Here is an 18,153-nt window from a genome sequence, read left to right as displayed (position 1 = left end):
TAGATAGATAGATAGATAGATAGATAGATATATAACTTATTTGCTCCTCAGCTCTTTTATCACCTATATGTCCAGTTCCCTGTGTTTAATTACCACTGTTTGAAATACCTAGAACAGTAGTTCTATTTTCCTAACTAGACCCTGACTACTGATAAAATGTGTATGCATGCAAGTACATGTGTAAGTATGTGATATAAGTCAATTTGTATAAAATAGTATATAAGCATATATGCACGTGCACCCACATATGTGTGTGTATATTCATGTGGTGGGCATATAAATGCATATAAATGCATATAAAGGATATAAAGGATATAAATGCATATAAATGCATATAAAGGATACATATATATATATATATAGGATACATCGAGTGATAGGTTTTCAAAGGGAGAGTACAGGAGGACTTTCAATTTTCTCTCTATATTTAAAATTTTCTTATCATTAGTTTTTACAACAAACAACTTTGCAGTTTCAAAACACATAGTTCTTTTTGAATGACTCAAAGTTTTCTAAGTAACTGTCTACCCCTCTGGTGGCAGCTTTAATGTCCTCAAAATTTTACAGAGAGAGTAGATTAGTATAGTTGCACTGATTTCCCTTATCCACACCTTTAGGCAATCCCTTTCCTTAAGCAATGTAAGAAATATATGTCTACTTGGATCAATGAAAATATTTCAGGTTTCATTTTCTCCTGACAGATTCTATTTTATCCAATGTGATCCAAAAATAATATTTCCTCAAAATTCACACAAAATATAAAAACACTATATTTCCATCTGATGTCAATACATTCATTCTGCAACTGCTATATCCCTTGTTATATGATTCAAAAAGAATGTGAGGAAAAGTATAAATATACTGTGTTGGTGAGCTTGTCATTCTGTTAGTGATTTTTTTTAGTGCTAAAATTTGTCAATACTAATTTTCTAAAGACAAGACAAAATGATGCTTTTAAATTTAGAAACACAAAGGAAGGGCTATAAAATTACAGTTTGTCTAAGATAGTCATAATTTTTAACAGCCCAACAGAGTTTGACAGTGTTAATCTCACTATTAATTCCAAACATATTCCAGCAGTATTCTGGTGACAAGACTTTAGTGGGTTTATGGAGAAAGAAGTACTTGTTTAAGTGACTTTCATCATGCCACACTGCTTCAATGCTATTTTTCTTGTCGTTCAAGATTCCTTTGAAGCATTCCCTGGCAATATTGAGAACCTGAATGGGAGTACCACCAAATACAGCAGCATGGTAATAAAAATTTCCCTTACCAATAGGTATATATGCTTCTGATAACTGACTTCTCTCATAAGGTAACTCTGTAGGACTTGTCTTATACCAATGAGCATGTAACTGAGCTCCTGACTCCCCCAGAGTTTCCAGTCCATATTTTCTTATGACGATTTGATCCACATCCATGCAGAAGAGGAAATCAACTTCATATTGGATGTGATCCACAGCATGTTCACTGATGGTCTTCATGCCCATCCTACTGATAGCTTGCCATCTCTTCTCTCGCTTTATTTCAAAAACTTCCACTGTACGGAGGGGACTCAGCTCTATCCAAGGCAACTTGGAGAAGTCATCTATCAGGACGTAAATTATGACTTTCTGGCCAGCCATAAAATATTTATCCTGATGATATAAATGTGTACAAATAACGGTCAGTGTATCTGTGAAGTAAATAAGAAGCAATTAAGTTCATATTCTTATAGTTTAGTGGAACACATATTATTTAAATTACACTGTAGTTTATCCAAAAATTCTACTAAGCAACCAAACATTAGATATGCTTTTTGAGTTGTATTTAAGTAGTACAAAAGTGAAATTATCTGCCTTTCCTCTCCTTGATGAGGTTTTATGGATTATAGGAGAGAAGAGGAATTCCTCATGAGAGAGAATGAAACTTGGTGAGATCAGGAAACTGCACAGAACCCAGCGCAAAACAAAAGCCAGAGTTTTCAGGGTTATCAGAACAGTGGGGGCTTGCTTTGGAGGATGTAGGCAGGAAAGGTCATGGGTCATTGCAAGAGCAGTTATTGATGTTTGTGGCTTGCTTTTATTTATTTATTTTTATTTATTTATTTTTTGGCTGCGTTGGGTCTTCGTTGTTGCGCGCGGGCTTTCTCTAGTTGCAGCGAGCAGGGGCTACTCTTCGTTGCCATATGCGGACTTCTCATTGTGGTGGCTTCTCTTGTTGTGGAGCACGGGCTCTAGGTGCACGGGCTTCAGTAGTTGTGGTATGTGGGCTCAGTAGTTGTGGCTCACGGGTTCTAGAGCGCAGGCTCAGTAGTTGTGGCACACGGGCTTAGTTGCTCCGTGGCATGTGGGGTCTTCCCGGACCAGGACTCTAACCTGTGTCCCCTGCATTAGCAGGTGATTCTTAACCACTGCACCACCAGGGAAGCCCATGGCTTGCTTTTAGAGTAGTTAGTTATGCATAAAAGGTCAGAGGTGACATGCTTTGTATCCACTGTCTGCACTGTCTTTCTTATTTTGCCATATTTTTGCTAAGATTGCTGGACTGGAAAACAAAACTTTCTCATTTCCAGTCTCTCCAGCCAGTTAAAGATTCTCATAGTAATAAATGGCCTCAGGTAAATTCAAAAAAGGAAAGGTAATATACGCAACTAGTTCAAATGATGTTCATATAATCATTAAAAATAAGATCTGGATATTGATCAGAGTTTTAAGAAATATAACAGATGGGGTCAGGAGAAACTTTCTAGTTTGGAATATCTAAAATTATTCGGTACATTATGAAAAATATCACTTAAAATATTGTATTGAGCTGGAAGCTAGCAACTCAAATCCAAAGTCCAATTTATCCATATTTCTTTTATGGTTAGTGCTTTTGTGTCATACTTCAGAAATCTTTGCCGCCTTAAGGTAGTGAAAATATCCTCCTACATTTTCTTCTAGTAGCTTTATTGTTTTATCTTTCATATTTAAGTCTATATCCATTTGAATTAATTTTTGTGTATAGTGTGATATAGGGCTGTTTTGTGTCCATCTCAGCCTATAGATGGTGATGCTATTGGCTAGGAATGCCTAGGGGCACTCACTTGAGTCCCTACTACTGGTGGTGAGACAACCCCGCTCCCCGCCAGACACTACGAGAGCCTACATTATGGCTGGACCAGCACTTATTCTTATTATAATTTCAAGATACACCTCAACAACAACCATCAGGGAACTTTGAGAAAATAAGCTTTATTAATCACAAATCCTGGCATGCGTGAGGCCACACAGGGAGGTCACAGTTTGGAGGGGGCGGAGAGAGAGAGAGAGAGAAACACGAGGTCCTGGGGTTCTGCCTTTATTGGGGTTGAGGGTGGGATGTCTAGGGTTTTGCAAGTTCACTCTTTATTGGCAAATTTTAAAGATAAGAGCAAAAGTTAAGGCAAGAGAGGGAAAAAGCGGGGTCATGCATGTGATCAGTTATGTAGATCAGATCACCCAGGGCTTTCTAAATGGGGAATTTCATGGGTGGGATGACCTGGCTGTTTATCTAGTTGTTTAGCTAGTAAGTGTGCCACACAGCTGGCAATATTTTTATTTGAGATAGATGTCTTTAAAATAGATGTCTCAGGGAAGTCCCTGGAGGTCCAGTGGTTAGGACTCCGCGCTTTCACAGCAGAGGGCCTGGGTTCCATCCGTGGTCAGGGAGCTAAGATCCCACAAGCCGCGAGGGGTGGCTGAAAATAAATAAATAAATAAAAGAAAATGGATATCTCAGCAATCAATCAAAAGCTTAATGTCAGGCATTTACTTTTTTTAAAAAAAAGCTTATTGTCACTACAATGGCAAACTTTTTTTTTCAACTTAAAAACTTTCTATTTTGGAATGCTATTAGATTTACAGAAAAGTTGCAGATATATTATAGAGTTCCCATCTATACTCTACCCACCTTCCCCTAATGTTAATATATTATATAACCATAGTACATGTGTCAAAACTAGGAAATTATCAGTGGTAAAATACTATTAGCTAAACCACAGATTTTATGTGGATTTCACCAGTTTCTCCCCTAATGGCCTTTTTAGTTTCCAGGATCCAATCCAGGACACACGCTGCATTTAGTCACTATGTCTCCTTAGTCTCTTCCACTCTGTCAATTTCTCTTCTTGTTGGTCATGACCCTGACCATGTTATTTTGTAGAGTGGCCCTCAATTTGGGTTTTTCTTAGGTAAAGTTAATTTTAATACAGTCAGACTTATCAACCTTTTCCTTTATGGTTAGTATTTTCCATGTCTTGATTAAGAAATCCTTTTCTAGCTTGAGTTCATCAAGGTATATTATACTTTTTCCTTTAACTTTTGGTCTTTAAACTAACTGGTATTTGATGTTTGTATATGTTTGTACATGATATGCTATAGAGGTACAATTTCAACTTTCCTGTGTTGACACTGACTTTCTCCAGCATCATTTATGGAAGTCTTTCCCTACAGGTCTACAATGTCATTGTCAATAAATAGAAAGTCTTTAACATTTGCATGGGGCTTTCTGTTTTATTATATTGGCTTATTTGTTCATCCCTGTAGCAGATATTCATGTTGAAATGTTCCATATAGATACTTTCAATCTATCCTCCCATTTTCAGTCCCACCTATATTCCTAATTTCAGGGGAACTTGATGCCATTATTCCTGAAACTTTGGGGGTTCTTTAACACAGAGAGGGGATTTCATGGTGAGGTGAATGAGGTTCTTGTTTCAGCACCCCTTCCCTTACAGAGGATCCTTCCAAGACTCAGTGTGTTCTATTGAGGGTGGGTGGGAAGGAAGCAGAAACTCCATCTGTGTCCTGAAGGTAGGAGCATTGCCCCAGCATGGGGTCACTCTCTATGCCCTGTTACAGATCCTGGGGCAGCAACTTGAAGGGATCAGAATGGGTCTAGCAAGGAGGTACGCGGGAAGCTTCTTCTGAAAGGATTCTTCCCTCCCTCCTCCCTTTCTTCCTTTTTCTTTCTGTGTGCTTCTTCTTTTTTCTTAACAATAAATTACTATCAGTATTTAATAACAAGTTACTGTAAGGTTGATAAACTTTATAATTTTAATGGGTGATATGTACATTGTTCAACTTAATACTTTTTGTACTTTCTTTGTATGGTTTTGATATCAAGGCAGCCCTTGCTTCATAAAATTATTTGGGAAGTGTTCCCTCCTATTCTCTTTTCTGAAAGAGATTGTGTAGAATTTATGTTAATTCTTCTTTAAATATTTGGTAGCATTCTCCAGTGAAACCATCAGGGCCTGGAGACTTTGGGAGTTTTTAAAATTATGAATTCTATTTCCTCAGTAGCTATAGGGCTATTCAAATGATCTATTTCATGTTGGGTGAGTTGTGGTTGTTTGTGCTTTTCAAGGTCCATTTCATTTAAGTTGTCAAATATATGTGTGTAGAGTATTTTATAGTGTTTCCTGATTATCCTTTTGACATCTGCAAGGTTTGAGGTGATATACCCTGCTTCTTTCCTGATATTGGTAATTTGCATTAATTTTTTTCTTTGCCAGTCTTCCTGGATGATTATGGATTTTATTGATTTTTTCCAAAGAACCAGCTTTTTGTTTCATTGATTTTTCTCTACTGCTTTTCTGTTTTCAATTTCATGGATTTCTGCTCTTACCTTTATTATTTCCTTACTTCTGATTTCTTTGGTTTTATTTTGCTCTACTTTTTATAAATTCTTGAGATGGAATTTATTGATAATCTCCCATTTTCTACAATAAAAAGCCTGAATGTAGAGGACATTTGGCAATATCTACCTTCCCACAGCAAACACAGTCAACCCCACAGTAATTTTATGACTCGCATAATAATTTTCCAGTGCCACTTCATTGTAAGTGCCATGCCACACAACTGGAGCTGACCAGTTGGTAGTATGTTTGAGAGATTTGATGCACTGTAAGGAAGACATAAGAACTATGAACAAAATACTTTTTAATAAAACTGTAGTAGATATTGCTAATGTATAAAGCCTGTGTCTGATTGCAGCATTTCCTTACTTCTAACCCAAAGCCTTGATGGTCATGATAAACTGAAGAAACAGTTTATCAGAAATGGCTAGATCATTACAAAAGTTCATGTACTGATTAGTTATAATGTGCTTCCAAGATCCTTCCTTGAGGACGCATAGTTGAAATGTTGCCCAAAGTCTAAAGTAACAATTTCTCTTATATTTGGACAAAATCTACTGTCTTAGGCTTTTGGACATTGATTATTTACAGAGGCCATATTTTTTTAAAATGAACTTCCCAGTTTTCATAATCTGAAATTCTACCAATGTTAATATTGCTGCATACTGTCAGAATCAACTTTGTCAGAACTTTGGAAGATAGCCAAAGGTTTAGAGCAGCCAAGCAAAAGTTATCTTAAAAAAAAAAAAAGACTCAACATCCTAGGAGTAGAAAAGCTTTGTGGTATTTTAACTTGCACCAACTCCTTTCCCAGTATAGCTGTGGTATTGAAAACATCAAACCATGTTCTCAGTGTATCTGATTCTGAGGAGAGAAGAGTAGATCTAATTCCCAAGGCATTATGTTTGTCTGTTTTGACCTATCTGAGAGTTCCTTGAAGGATTGACTCATAGTGCTTTCTTTTCTTTCACTTAACTCAGAACTCTCTCAGAATAGAAAAGTGGCTAAGTGGAGGGTATTCCTTGAAAACATTTTTAAAAAGAACAAGTCCCTGCCACCTGGGTCAAAAGATTACAGTTAGAATAAACACTAGATATGCTGAAAGCCTGGGGAGGAAACATTTGGAAGACAGTTCTTTGGAAAGTAAGGGCTTTGACAAGCTCCCATGCATAACAAGGAATTGAGAAATCCATGCACATGTTCAGGGCAGAATGCATGTTCAGTAAAGATCTTTGAAGATCCTAGGCTTTCTCCTCTGGCTGATATTTAGGCTCAAGGCACACAGGAAGTGAAGGCCAAGGCAGAGTTGTAAACAGCTGGGCTGTGTTGAAGGAGGGCCCAAACACAGAGCCAATCTTCACAGACTGTAAGTGTTTTTTTTCTTTTTATTTTCCTTTCTTTTCTTTTCTCTTTTCTTCTCCTTCTTCTTCTTTTCCTCTTTCTCCTCCTCCTTCATCTCCTCTTCCTCCTCCTTCTGCCCTCCAATACATCTCTCTCTCTCAGGCTTTAGGCACTTAAGGAAATCTCTGTCAGACCACTAGCTGACCACAAGCTAAGGGTACAGAGACTTCTGAGACCAAACAAGACAAAGAATACAGTCTTTAAAAATAGTTTAGAAAAGCCACTAAACAAACAAACAACCATAACCAACAGCAAACAAGAACAACAAACTCTGAGGAGGCAAAAGCATCTGATTTCCAGAGTGACTATATTATAATAATCAAAATGTCTAGTTTTTAACCAAAATTTAAGAGTTATGCAAATAAAGAAGAACGTACAGCCCATTCACAGGAAAAAAATTAACGAGAACTGTCCAGACATTGAGCTTTTCTAGAAAGACTTTAAATCAACTATTTAAAATAGGCTTAAAGAGCAAAAGGAAACCATGGACAAAGAACTAAAGGAAACCAAAAGAACAATGTCTCAACAAATAGGTAATATCAATAAAGAGATAAAAATTATAAAAACAAACTAAATAGCAATTCTGAAATTGAGAAGTGTATAGCTGAAATGAAAAAATTCACTTTAGGGTTTCAACAGCAGATCTGAGCAGGCAAAAGAAAGAATTAGACACACACAGAACACTTTACCCATCAACAGAATACATGTTCTTCTCAAATACACATGGAACATTTTCCAGGATACATCACATGTTAGGTCATAAAACAAATCTCAATGAACTTAAAATGACTGGAAATATGCAAACCATCTTTTCCAATGACAATCGAATGAAATTAGAAATCAGTAACATAAATAAATCTGGAACGTTCACAAATATCTGGAAATTAAACAACACACTCAGAAAACCAATGCACCAAAGAGAAAAATCATAAGGGAAAAAACAAAAGCAGAAAACCCCAAAAATCATAAGGGAAATTAGAAAATACATTGAGATGAATAAAAATGAACAGAAGGAAATATATAGCTGTAATCATCTATATTAAAAAAAGAAGAAAGAGCTTTTTAGGTTATTACCTAAACTTCTACCTTAAGGGAAAAAAAGGGAAAACTAGAAAAAACTAGGAAAAAAGGGGGGAGAAAACTAAAACCAAAGCAAGCAGAAGGAAGAAATAATAAAGATTGGAGCAGAGATAACTGAACAGAGGAAAAAAAATGATAGAATCAATGAAACCAAAAGTTGGTTCTTTGCAAAGATCAATGAAATTGACAAACTTTTAACTAGACTGACCAAGAAAAAATCAGACATGACTCAAATTATTAAAATCAAGAATGGAAGTGGGGACATTATTATAGACCTTACAGACATAAAAAGGATTATAAGAGAATACTATGAACAACTATACACCATATATTAGATAACTCGGATGAAATGGACAAATTCCTAGAAACACACAAACTACTAAAACTGGTTCAAGAAGAACTAGAAAATCTTATAGACCTATAACAAGTAAAGGCAATCAAAAATCTCCTAACAGGGCTTCCCTGGTGGCTCAGTGGTTGGGAATCTGCCTGCCAAAGCAGGGGACACGGGTTCGAGCCCTGGTCCGGGAAGATCCCACGTGCCGCGGAGCGGCTGGGCCCGTGAGCCACAACTGCTGAGCCTGCGCGTCTGGAGCCTGTGCTCCGCAACAAGAGAGGCCGCGATAGTGAGAGGCCCGCGCACCGCGATGAAGAGTGGCCCCCACTTGCCACAACTAGAGAAAGCCCTCGCACAGAAACGAAGACCCAACACAGCCATAAATAAATAAATAAATAAATAAAGACTAATATTTAAAAAAAAATCTCCTAACAAAGAAAGCACAGGGCCAGATGGCTTAACTGTTGAACTCTACCAAACACTTAAAGAATCAACACCAATTATTCTCAAAATCTTCCAAAGAAATAGAAGAATTTTCTAACTCAATTTATGAGGCCAGCATTCCTCTGATGCCAAAGCCAGTAAAAAACATTTTTACTTATGCAGAAGAGTCATTTGACAAAATCCCACACTCTTTCACTATAAAAATACCCAACATATTAGGAATAAAAAGGAACTCCCACAACATGGTAAAAGGCATCTTTGTAAAACTGACGGCTGACATCATACTTATTGTTGAGAGACTGAAAGCTTACCCTCTAAAGTCAGAAACAAGACAAGGATGTCTGTTTTATCCACTTCCATTCAGCATTGTACTGGAAATTTAGCCAGAGCAATTTAGCAAGAAAAAGAAATAAAAGGCATCCAAATTGGAAAGGCAGAAGTAAAACTATCTCTACTAGCAGAGAAAATTCTAAGAAATCTACAAAAATTTATTAGAACTAATAAATGTTGCAGGATACATGGTCAATATGCAAAAATCATTTGTGTTTCCATACACTAGAAATGAACAATCTGAAAATGAAATTAAGAAAATAATTTCATTTACAATAGGATCAAAAAGAATAAAATATTTAGGAATAAATGTAACCAAAGAGGTGCAAGACTTGTGCAATGAAAACTACAAAACATTTTTGAAAGAGATTAAAAAAGGCCATAAAAATGGAAAGACATCTGGTGTTTATGAATTGGAAGGCATAATATTGCTAAGATGGCAGTACACCCCAAAGTGATCTTCAGATTCAATGTAATCCTTACCTGTAGAAGGATTAAATAGTGTCCCTTCCAAATTAAAGTCCACTTGAAACATCAGAATGTTACCTTATTTGGAAATAGTGTCTTGCAGATGGAAATAATTATAATGAGGTCATTCTGAACTAGGTTGGGCCCTAAATCATGTGACAGGTGTCCTTATAAGAAGATTAAAGGACACATAGAAGAGAGACACAGAAAAAATCCTTGTGAAGACAGAGGCAGAGATTGGAGGATTCTCTCCTAGAACTTTCAGAGGAAGCACGGCCCTTGATTTTGGATTTTTGCCTTCCAGAACTGAGAGAAAACTGAGAGAAAATAAATTTCTATTGTTTTAAGCCACCCAGTTTGTGGTGGTTTGTTATGGCAGCCCTAGGAAATGAATACAATACCAATTTTCCAACTGCCTTTTTTTTTTTTTTTTTTGCAGAAATGGACAAGTTGAGCCTAAAATTCATAGGGATTGCAAGGGACCCCAAATAGCCAAAACAATCTTGTAAAAGAAGAACAAAGCTGGAGGATTCACACTTTTTGATTCAAAACTTACTACAAAGATACAGTAATGAAAAGAGTGTGGTTATTGGCATAAGGATAGACATGTATTAATCAATACATGTCTACATCAATACATCTATTGATCAATAGATCAATAGAATAGAATTGAGTCTGTAAATAAACCCATACAACTACTTTCAAATAAAAGTGCCAAGACCATTCAATGGAGGAAAGAATAGTCTTTTCAACAAATTATTCTGTGACAACTAGATATCCACATGAAAAAAAGGAAATTAGATCCTTATCTCATACCATATACAAAAATTAACTCAAAATTGATAAAAAATCTAAATGTAAAAGCAAAATTATAAAACTCTTAGAAGAAAACTACAGTAAATTTTCATGATCTTGGATTTGGCAATGGTTTCTTAGATATGACACCAAAAGCACAGTAATTGAAAGAGAAAAAAATAGATAAATTGGACTTCATCAAAACACAGAACATTGTGCATCTAAGGATACTAACAAGAAAGTGAAAAGACAGCCCATGGAATGGAAAAAATATTTGCAAATCCTTTATCTTATAAGAGTCTAATAACCAGAATATAACCAGAAGAACTCTTGCAGTACAACAATAAAAAGATAACCCAATTTAAAAATGAGCAAAGGATTTGAATAGACATTTCTGTCTATATACAAATGGTCAATAATCACATGAGAAGATACTCAACATCGTTAGTCATTAGAGAAATGTAAATCAGAACTATAATAAGATATCATTTCACACACACTAGGATGGCCATAACATAAGCAAAAACAAAAACAACCCCACAAAAGATAAAATAACTAGGGTTGGAAAGGATGTAGAGAAATTGGAACACTCATACTTTGTTGGTGGGAATGTAAAATGATGCAGCTGCGTGGAAAAGAGTTTGGTGGTTTCTCAAAAAGTTCAACATACAATTACCTTGTGACCCAGTAATTCCACTTATAGCTATATACCCAAGAGAAGTAAAAACAAGATTTCAAATTAAAACTTATACATGAATGCTCATAGCACCATTACTTATAATAGCCAAAAAGTGGAAACAACCCAATGTCCATTAACTGATGATTGGTTATGTGGAATAGCCATACAATGGAATATTATTCAGCTATAGAAAGGAATGAAATACTGATATATGCTACAACATAGATGAATCTTGAAAACATGCAAAGTGAAAGAAGCCAGACATAAAAAAACACATATTATACTCCATTCATATGAAATGTCCAGAACAGGCAAGTCCAGAGAGATGGAAAGCAGATTAGTGTTTGTCAGGGACTGGGGAGAGGGGAATGAGAAGTTACTTCTTAATGGGTACAGAGTTTCTTTTTGGTGTGATGAAGATATTCTGGAATTGGATAGCCTCTGAATTGTATATTTTTAAATTATTAAAATGGTGAATTTTATATTATATGAATTCAAATCTATAAGAAAAAAGAAAGACAATCCAGTGAGGGGTGGGGAGGGGAAGAGATATGAACTAGCATTTTACAAAAGTGAATATCCAACAGGCCGATATTCATATGAAGAGGTGTTCAACATTAATGGTCATCAAAGGGAAAAAATGAAAAATGCAATAGGAATTGATGTTCAATTGGAAGAAAAAGATTCTATTAGCTGTTTCAAAACTTGTTATAGACAAGTTATTTAGGTTATTACCTGAACTTCTACCTTAAGGGAAAAAAAGGGAAAACTAGAAAAAACTAGGAAAAAAAGGGGGAGAAAACTAAAACCAAAGCAAGCAGAAGGAAGAAATAATAAAGATTGGAGCAGAGATAACTGAACAGAGGAAAAAAAATGATAGAATCAATGAAACCAAAAGTTGGTTCTTTGCAAAGATCAATGAAATTGACAAACTTTTAACTAGACTGACCAAGAAAAAATCAGACATGACTCAAATTATTAAAATCAAGAATGGAAGTGGGGACATTATTATAGACCTTACAGACATAAAAAGGATTATAAGAGAATACTATGAACAACTGTACACCATATATTAGATAACTCGGATGAAATGGACAAATTCCTAGAAACACACAAACTACTAAAACTGGTTCAAGAAGAACTAGAAAATCTTATAGACCTATAACAAGTAAAGGCAATCAAAAATCTCCTAACAAAGAAAGCACAGGGCCAGATGGCTTAACTGTTGAACTCTACCAAACACTTAAAGAATCTGCCAGATGAGTTTAGATTCCCTTCATTAATCATTAATATTTACTGAATACTTATATTATCAAATTTAATCCACCACTATGAGATAAACTGAGGCACAGAGAGCTTTTATTATCTTGTCCATAGTTGCACAGTAGGTGGAAAGACAAGCAACCATGCCTGAGTCCTTACTCTTCCTCTTTCCTAAATACTCTAATAGCACCCTGGCTAGGACACCCTTAGAGAGCTGATCCTGGGCTGAGTTAATGAGGGGATGAGGCAGCTATGGAGCTGAGTTGTATGTCATGAGACTGTCTTTGTGCCTATGTACACAGATGGGAGTAACTGCTATGGCAGAGTATGGCTGAGACATGACATTCTACCAGGCACCAGCTTCCACTGATGGTGATGCCTTGGATAATGAGTATCACTATGCTAAGGCTATAGAATCCTGATGCTAAAGAGAACTAACATTAATAATAGAGAGAATGAGGGGCTTCCCTGGTGGCGCAGTGGTTGAGAGTCTGCCTGCCAGTGCAGGGGACACGGGTTCGAGCCCTGGTCTGGGAAGATCCCACATGCCACGGAGCAGCTGGGCCCGTGGGCCATAACTACTGAGCTTGTGCATCTGGAGCCTGTGCTCCACAACAAGAGAGGCCGCGATAGTGAGAGGCCCATGCACCGCGATGAAGAGTGGCCCCCGCTCGCCGCAACTGGAGAAAGCCCTCGTGCAGAAACGAGGACCCAACACAGCCAAAAAAAAAAAAAAAAAAAAAAGTCCCAATGCCCACCCATACCAACTGAATCAGAATTTCTGGGGTTGGAACCAGGCATCAATATTAGCTCTCCAGGTAATTCCAGAATGCAGCCAAGTTTGAGAACCAGAATGCAGCTTTATGTCTCCTACTACTAAAGGGACACATAACTCTTATGTGATGCTTTTCATTTTGGAGGCAGTGTCCCCACACATAAGGGTATCCAGCTACCTCCCACTTGTCTGATAAGTGTAAAAGCAGTGAGCTTCCAGTAGGACCTTGGACAAGAGAAAGCTCTCCAGCTGGTCCATGTTGCAGACAAGTTACCCTGCCACTGGACTCTTGTGACCAATCATATCTTACATAGCTAAAAGGGTCTGAAGTAGACTGGGATGATGGATGAAGACTGTTGCTAGCCTTGATAGAAAACTTAACAACAGAGGTCAACTGCTGAGGTCAACTGAATTCCAGAGTAAGGAAATGCCCCTTGAGCAGGTAACCATCATTCCCTCCTTTTATTTTTCATTTTTTTCCCCTCCTTTTAAGTAGGAGTTACTGTAACTTTCCCCCCTCTTCCTTCCTTGTCTCTCACTATTGACTCTTGTATATTTGGGTGTGAGCTAAATTTACCATTTATTTCACAGATTGCAGAATAGTCAGATGGGCTTTCTAAGGAACCAAAGGATAAATAGTTATTACCTGGAGATACTAGGCTCTGAGAGGCTTAGCCCTCTGACATTGGCTGTGGATTCTGTGGTCTGCTATTAGGAGAGGGGTCTGTGCTAGAGTTGTGCATAACGTTTTTGAATCATGGTAGCATGGAATATTTTAGATATGTGGAAAGAAGTGATTGACAGCCAGACAGCTATAAGTGAATGTTGTAGACACTTTTAGAGGCATCTACCGAGCTCACAACGGTATATCCTTCTCTGAGAACCTCCCCAGAGTGTAACCTACCCTCCAGTAAACCTACCCCATGGCGCAGCTGCTGGGAGCATGAGTGGATGCTGTGCCATATGGGTTTTCTTTTCCAGGAATTTAGAGTTTTGAAGGAAGAAATCTTGAGTCTGGAGATAGTTGGAGCTTGGTCATATTTGAAGACCTTTAGGGGAAGTTTACAATTTTCAACTGTTGAAGCCCTTGTACTTCCCTGGCTCTTGCTTATGGCCTGGTTGTAGTGATGTGCTAGTAAATTTTTACACAGTCACCTCCTTAGAAAGATGGAAAGGGAAGGGAAGGGAAGGGGATAGAACCCTGATTTCTAGTGTTTGCTGATTCCCATGGTGCAAACATTCCCACCATGGCCGACATCAAGCTACCACAGTGAAGTCACTGAACAGGGTTGGGAAGTGTTGTGCACAACACGTTCTCACAAGCAGGTACGAACCAGCTTCAGTATACCACTGTCTGGCCGTCAACTCTCCCTTGTATCTAGTAGAACTCTCCAGTAGCCTCGCAGTAATCTCCCTTTTGGGTTTATACAGCTCAAGGGGAATGTCTGTTCTTTGCAACCAAAGTATCTTTAACTAAAACACCTAGCTAGCATAACCACCTTTTATTCTGAACAGTTACAGCCAACTTACTAAAAGTGTGTTCTAACTTTGGCTGATTTTTAAATATTTATAGCTATATTCATTTATATGCAAAACTCATATCTATTTCTACAAATGTGCAGTCCTCGCCAGGTCCAGAAAAGACTTTTTAACCCTATTCGATGTTTTTATCCTAAGCAGTTGCTTAGGATAACAGTGTTGTCTTGGGAAATTCCTGCCCTCTGGTGTCCAGTATGGGGAACTACTTTTGTCTGAGCTGTGAAATGTTACAGGGGGACTAAGACCAGGTGAGTTCGAAGCTTTTGGCACCCATTAGGGACTATTCCCTGGGTATAGACAGGTGGGTATTATGCAGATTGGCTCCCCACGTTTCTTTCTTCATGAAGTTCAAGGGAGCTTTACACCAGGTTTCTCAATCTCATCACGATTGACATTTTGAGCCAGATGATTCTTTGATGTGGGGCCTGCCCTGTGCATTGTAGAATGTTTAGCAGCATCCCCGGCCTCTGCCCACTAGATTTGCATAGCAACTGCCCCCCCCCACAAGTTGTGACAACCAACAATATCTTGAGAGATTGCCAAATGTCCCTGGGGTCAGCGCAGGGGTGGGGCGTGGGCGCGCAGCAGTGGTGGTGGTTGTACAAAATCATCCTGGTTGAGAACGGCGGCTCTACTCTGATGGAGTAAGCTCGTCCCATGCATCACTGACCTTAAGCAGCATTGAACTCAGTAGGTTAGAGTACCCGGTTAGAGCCTAAAGCTCAGAGCTCAACTCGAGTTCCCATACTGATAGAAAAGCATCTGCTTTGTAGTAGGACACAGAGTCCACAGTCAAAAAAAATTTGTTTTTTAATTAAAAAAAGCACTTCTTATGAGGCATGACGGGAGTGGACGTAACGATTCATTCGTTCATTCACCTAGTAGATATTCGTTAAGCAGCGCCTCTGAGAGAGGTGATGTAATGGGTGCTGGAGCTGATGCAAAGGCAGACTATGGTCCTGCCTTTAAGGAACTCACAGTTCTAGAAGGGTTCAGTGGGGATATTTGCAGTTGTAAGAGAAACCCCGATTCCAAGTGACTTAATAATGGGATCTTATTGGCTCACGCATTCGAAAAGTCCACAGGCATTTCAGGCTTTAGGTAAGGCTGGAGCCCGTGGCTCAGGGGTTGTCATCAAGGACTGTGGTTCCTTCAGTGTCCCTGCTCCTCCTGTCCTATTGTCAGTTTCATCCTAAGGCTGACCTCCCTTGTGATCCCCAGAAGTGTTAGTGGCTTCTAATGTTACATGTGTCCGTATTTCCAGTAAAAGACCTGAGATTCAATTTGATTGCATTAGCTTACATCACCTGCCCACCCCCGAATCAGTCATTGCCACCAGGGGGAGGGAAAGTGTTGATTGGCTTAGTCTGGGTCACTTGGTCCAACTATGGCACTAGTTTCCATAGAAATCACACAGACTCCATAGAGGAGACCAGGCTTTGCTGGGGAGGGAGAAAGAGAGCCACAGATGCTGGGCGAATGTGCAGACCTCAAGCAGCCAAAGCCCTCGCAAGCTCTTTGCTGCTCTTCACACAGGCTCTGCTATGAGATTTCATCCAGTCCCAAGGCCTTGGCGCCGTCTGGGTGGGTCTCCGTGAAGGTCTCGTCACAGTCCTCTGTGCTTTGTGTCTGCTGCTTCTCCCTCTGAAACCTCACTCCACCTCCACTCCTCACAGTGACCCCCTTCTCTTCCCGCAAAGCTCAATTCAGAGGCAGCCCCTCTGAGGCTATTTCCACCTCCCAGACGTCCTCTCCTCCACTGTACCCCCTTGGCCCTTGAACTTTCCTGGGCCTCGTATTGCTCAGGTTCCATTTGACTTTCTCCAGCGTGGCTCCAGGCTGAGTTTAGACCTACCTTCTGCCTCTGAACAGTCTGGGTCTACTAAGTTCTCTCTAATTCCTAAGACAAGGATTGAGAGCTTTTGGTGGTGATTCCTTGCTGTCCAGATTTCAAAAACAAGATGGTTAAAGTGTGTGTGTGTGTGTGTGTGTGTGTGTGTGCACATACGTGAAAGAGAGAGTAAGGGAAGCTGTGGGAAGAGCAAAGGATTTGGAGTCAGACAGTCCTGGGTTTGAATCCTAGCTCTGCACCCTTACAGACCTGAGGCTTTGACCAATGGATCCCCACTTAATCCAGCTTTCTCACCTTAAAAGAAGTATGCATTGTATGTTATGCATTCATGCTTTCTATGATGTTTCGCACTTGTGAGTATGCTACCATGCCTGTGTTATTCATTTACATAAGGTACATTTAATTAACAGTGATTTAATAAATTCTTATAACTGTAAGTACTGCCATAGCTATCAGTAAATCACATAGTGACTTTGGCTGAGAGAGAGAAAATGAGTCATTACAAGAAGGACAAGAGAAGTCAGGCCCTTCTTGCCTTACAGAAACTTCTCCCCCTCCAGCTGCATGGAACCCCCAGAGTGGAAGGAGGAGGCATGGCTGTCCCTTCCACCCACCCCCTCACCCAGCTTTACCCTCTGAGGCACTTCCTTGGTATAACAGCTTATGAGTGCCCACTGGGCTTATGGCGGCCCTGCAGGCACAACATAAAGTTGAGAATGATCGCAGAGTCTTTTATTTATTTTTACATGATCCATTTTAACTAATTTAATGCACTTGGGGCAGGTTTCGTGCAGAAAAAGTGGGAAGTGGTACGGGCCTAGGAGCATACCTAGCTTTTAAAATATTACTTCTTATGGCAAAAATTCCCCTTTGATTCTTCTATAAAGCAGCATTTTCCTTGATAGGAAACATGGCCCTCCATATGCATGGTGTCAACACATGTATCCTCATCAGCTTCTCTGGTGTGAGTTTCAGCTCAGTTGCTTCCCAGCTGGGTGGCTTAACCTTTCTGAACCTCACTTTGCTCATCTACAAAATGGGAATAATTCTCTGCTATGAGGGAATCATGCCCTGTTGCATATCCCATGCACCACACTACATCAGGCTGTTCCACTTCAATTTTTGTATTTATTATAAATACACCCCCCCCCCCAAGTCTTGCTGGAAATTCAGCAAGTCTCTCCCAGCGCTCCCTTGGCCAGATATATTCCCCAGAGGTCAGGACTAGTAACCACCAGATATGGTTATGGCATTGTTTTCTCCCTCTGCCCTCGTGCCCCACCCAGACCTTCATGGGCAAGCCTTATTTTACTGGCACTTAATTACTTCAGCATATCACTTTGGGAAGCTCTATATAAGCATTCGTTGTTATAAAAGTTAGCGAATCTCAACCATGTTCTTCCTATCTTTGTAACAGTGGACAAATTTTTAGAAGGACACAAGGACTATTTGGAGTCTAAGTATTTCAAATTCTGCAACTGACAATTCTGAACATCTTTGGGAGAAAATGCACACTCCATGACTAGACCAGAATATACTGAGAAAATAA

The 18,153-nt window shown here is 38.9% G+C and overlaps 1 pseudogene across 1 annotated transcript; it reads right to left on the bottom strand.

The window, feature by feature from the left end:
- Positions 1-33: 33 nt before the first annotated feature.
- LOC309663662 (N-acetyllactosaminide alpha-1,3-galactosyltransferase pseudogene) lies at positions 34-8,043 on the bottom strand (annotated as a pseudogene). The gene has a single exon. The product of its transcript is annotated as an N-acetyllactosaminide alpha-1,3-galactosyltransferase pseudogene (transcript).
- Positions 8,044-18,153: the final 10,110 nt, after the last annotated feature.

The sequence above is a fragment of the Balaenoptera physalus genome (assembly GCF_965194825.1).
Source record: "Balaenoptera physalus genome assembly, chromosome: 7".
Taxonomy (NCBI): Eukaryota; Metazoa; Chordata; class Mammalia; order Artiodactyla; family Balaenopteridae; genus Balaenoptera; species Balaenoptera physalus.
Note: the sequence above shows the minus strand (reverse complement) of the source record. Positions and strands in the feature narration are given on the sequence as shown.